The sequence below is a fragment of the Haliotis cracherodii genome, unplaced genomic scaffold, assembly GCF_022045235.1.
Source record: "Haliotis cracherodii isolate W230 unplaced genomic scaffold, xgHalCrac1.p SCAF_3, whole genome shotgun sequence".
In the NCBI taxonomy this organism is placed as follows: domain Eukaryota; kingdom Metazoa; phylum Mollusca; class Gastropoda; order Lepetellida; family Haliotidae; genus Haliotis; species Haliotis cracherodii.
In genome coordinates, this window is record NW_027266286.1 from 62,895,025 (window position 1) to 62,899,633 (window position 4,609).

Consider the following 4,609-nt stretch of genomic DNA (forward strand, 5'->3'; position numbering starts at 1 on the left):
CACTCTTTGTGTTTACAGTATGTGAGTGAGTGAGTTGGGTTTAACGTTGCTTTTAACAGTATTCCAGTTATATCACGGCGTGTCAGCTTAACGTGGGAGGAAAGTGATGCAGGTCTCAGACGTTTACCACTTTGGTGAAACCAACGAGCACGGGTATGGTACCGACAAACCTAGAAACATAATTGGGACGAACCGGGATTCGAACCAACAATCATAGGTTTCTGGCGTGCCCAAGGGACGCAACTCTGCATAGCGAATCGTGGCGCCTGTTTACAGTATGACAGATTCATATTGACTAACTGAAATGTAACAGGGATTTATCTAGGATTCAAACCTCAGTGTCCCTGGCAGGAAAATTGGGATACAAGTTATTTTGTTTAAATATAACATTATTTAAATTCATATTTTTTTCAAATTCAGAGTATTTTAATATTGCATTTTGATATAATATTAATCAAAGTGTTAAATGCTCTTTATTGGTCATTTTATCAGTGAAAAACAGGTTCCTTTTACAAAGCCATATAATTTGTTATTAGTAATACATTGTACATATTAATGTGACTGGGCAATTGCTTTTGTTCTAATTTTGGATTTTGTAGTGACATTTGCTGCCGCAAGTGGCCAAATACCGGCCTCTGATCAGATCTGGATAAATCCCTGTAACTAAAATTGGTTATCTTATGTCTCATGACTGTTCCATGGCAATAGCTGCTTGACTACACTTACAATGGAGTCATCTGGTTCTTTGCAATGTAATATGATGGTACTTGCGATCATCTAGAGAAACTTCACTTAGTGTTCACGTATAGTTTTGGCAGGTACCTGTGGCATCATGATTTTAAGATAAGATCAATATCATATGTCTGTTTCCAAAAGATACGTGATGGTTGGGTAGCCTAGTGGTTAAAGCATTCGCTCGACATGCCGAAGACACAAGTTTGAATCCCGACATGGGTACAATGTGTGAAGCCCATTTCTGGTGTCCCCTGCCGGGATATTGCTGGAATATAAAAACCATACTCACTCACTCCAAAGGTACATGAAAGTTTCATATATGTGAAATATGAAGTGGTGTTACATAACTATTTTCAATGTGTATACATCCTTCAAAATTCACGCTAGTCTGCTAGATCGAGACTACTAAATAGTGCTGAGGACAAGTAAAAATCCAATGAGTAGTCTTCAATTCTGAATCGAAAGGTGTGGGGAGAATTATTCTGGTATGGGAGTAGCTGAATTAATAGGTCAAGGGCTCATCTGCTGACCAAGGTCAAGGTCATGCTTGATCTCTAGGGTTTGGTCCCTGATTAAATGTAGTGGAATCTCAGAGCTGGTCATCGTCTCCAGGTTGTCAAATTATTGAACATCAAACAATAAGGTCATTTTCAATTAATAATCTGAAAATGAATGTGTTGGTAAAAAAAAACCTTGTTCTGTTCTTCCTTTCAGAGAAAGAATTTGTGTCTTGACTGAAATAATTATGTGTTGCTGTCCATTATCTCAACTCTCTCACGCTGTGCCATAACTTCAATACTGTACAAGTATTGTCAAACCCAGCCGTTGCCCTCGCTCACTTACTCCACTTGCCTGTGGGGATTTCAGCTTAGAATAGGTCCCCATCAACCTATGCTGGTCTTCCTATGGGGATTCCGGGTTAGAATAGGTCCCCAGGTCAACCTATGCTGGTCTTCCTATGGGGATTCCGGGTTAGAATAGGTCCCCATCAACCTATGCTGGTCTTCCTATGGGGATTCCGGGTTAGAATAGGTCCCCAGGTCAACCTATGCTGGTCTTCCTGTGGGGATTCCAGGTTAGAATAGGTCCCCAGCAACCTATGCTGGACTCCCTGTGGGGATTCCAGGTTAGAATAGGTCCCCAGGTCAACCTATGCTGGTCTTCCTGTGGGGATTCCAGGTTAGAATAGGTCCCCAGGTTTACCTATGTTGGACTCCCTGTGGGGATTCCAGGTTAGAATAGGTCCCCAGCAACCTATGCTGGACTCCCTGTGGGGATTCCAGGTTAGAATAGGTCCCCAGGTCAACCTATGCTGGTCTTCCTGTGGGGATTCCAGGTTAGAATAGGTCCCCAGCAACCTATGCTGGACTCCCTGTGGGGATTCCAGGTTAGAATAGGTCCCCAGGTCAACCTATGCTGGTCTTCCTGTGGGGATTCCAGGTTAGAATAGGTCCCCAGCAACCTATGTTGGACTCCCTGTGAGGATTCGGGGTTAGAATTGGTCCCCAGGTCAACCTATGCTGGTCTTCCTGTGGGGATTCCAGGTTAGAATAGGTCCCCAGGTCAACCTATGCTGGTCTTCCAGTGGGGATTCCAGGTTAGAATAGGTCCCAAGTTCAACCTATGCTGGTCTTCCTGTGGGGATTCCAGGTTAGAATAGGTCCCCAGGAACCTATGCTGGACTCCCTGTGGGGATTCCAGGTTAGAATAGGTCCCCAGGTCAACCTATGCTGGTCTTCCAGTGGGGATTCCAGGTTAGAATAGGTCCCCAGGTTAACCTATGCTGGTCTTCCTATGGGGATTCCAGGTTAGAATAGGTCCCCATCAACCTATACTTGTTGTAAGAGACAGCTTAATGGATTGGGTGGTCGGGCTCCAGACTTGGTTGATAGTATGTCAGCGTACCTCAGCAGTAAAAGTGGTGTTGCTTCCCATAACAGGCGACTAATCTTGTTGTAAGAGGTTTAACAGGATCTGGTGGTCAGGCCTGCTGACTTGGTTGATGCATGCCATTGTATCCCAGTTGCATAGATTGATGCTCATGATATCAGTCACTTGATTTTCTGGTCTGGCCTCGAATACTTACAGACCGCTGTCATGTAGCTGGAATATTGCGGAGTGCAGGGTTTAACATCAAACAAACAAAGAAACGAATCAAAGCGGCGTTTAACCAAACTCACTCACTCACCACAGGTGTTATGTGAATGTTGATTGTTTGTGCTGTTCTTGCATATCTGTTGCAACACCCTGTTCATTCTCTTGTCAACCCGTGAAGATCTGGGGTAGAATAGGTCGTCAGCAATCCATGCTTGCCGTAAAAGGCGATTATGCTTGTTGTAAGAGGCGACTAACAGGATGGATCGGGTGGTCAGGTTAGATGACATGGTTGTTGCATGTCATCGATGCTCGTGATATCAATCACTGGATTGTCTGGTCCAGACTCGATTATCTATAGACCGCAGTCATGTAGCTGGACTGTTCCCGAGTGTGGCGTTAAACAACAACCCAACCAACCAATCATTCTCTTGTCACTCCTGACTAGACAGGTGAAATGGGGTTTAACATCATGTTCAAGATTATTGCACTTAAATAGCTATGTGTGTGTGTGTGGCTGCTTGTACTAGTCCCGACTAATGCTGTTTTTATACTGCTTGCCTTGCACTCTGAGATACCATGCTGCAGACACATGGACACCATCTCAGACACAGTATATTGACTCGAGCCCACCTGTTCTTGTTTTATCCTCTTAAAGCTGAGGGTCAGACAGAGTAATAAGTACCATCTTTTGATGTCTTGGTATTTCCTGGCCATGGATTGACCCACTGACCTTCAACTCTCTGGGCAGATGCAGAAAACCTGGGTTCATTTCCTTACATAGGTACTATGTATGAAGCTTCTTTCTGCTGTCTTCCACCAAGATATTTCTTGACTATTGCCAAAGTCAGTGTAAAAGTGTACTCTCACTCCTTGACTAAATAGAAGCAGCTTAATCAATGAGCCGACTGTAGAATAGGAAACTCGGTAATAGCAACAGTTACTTCTGATAAAAAAATATTTTATCTCGTAGGTAATAGAAACAGTAAAAATATTTTTTCTCGGCAGGATTCTTTGGTGGTTTGTTTGAGACTTCATCTTTCCAGGGGGGAGCTGTGTGGTAAAAACGTTCGCTTGTCATGCAGGAGACCCGGGTTCGATTCCGACATGGGTACAATGTGTGAAGCCCATTTCTGGTGCCCCCGCCGTGATATTGATGGAATGTTGCTAAAAGTGGCGTAAAATCACTCTCACTCATCTTTCCAGGTTATTAAAAGAAATTATAGTAGTGTCTGAAAGTAGTTTCGTATGTTCGTACAGGTATCCCTGGTTTATCAGAGTAAGATCAGGTTAAATGAGATTAATATTCTGTGTTTTGTGTCATGTCTTTTTCAAAACGTATCGTTTCATTCATGACCAAACTTTGTGCATGTATGTGTCGACTTGGTTCGTACACATGCTAGATATTAGTGGAATGGTATTGCCCACAGTGAGACCTATGTTGTGGCGTGCTATTTCATTTCAAGATGTTGAAGAACTGCGGTATTAAAGAAATTGTACAACAGTCTCTTGTTTTATTTTGAGTGCTGATTTTATCTTTTATTGGTTATGTTTGGACCCCCGCACATTTGGCAACACCTGACAGTCAACCCCTGCTAATGATTTTGTTTGTTGTTAATCGCTGCACTCAGCAATATTCCAACTATATGACGGCGGTCTATAAATAATCGTGTCTGGACCAGACAATCCAGTAATTGACATCAGGAGCATCGATCCACGCAATTGGGATAGGATGACATGCATCAACCAAGTCAGCGAACCTGACCACCCGATCCCATCA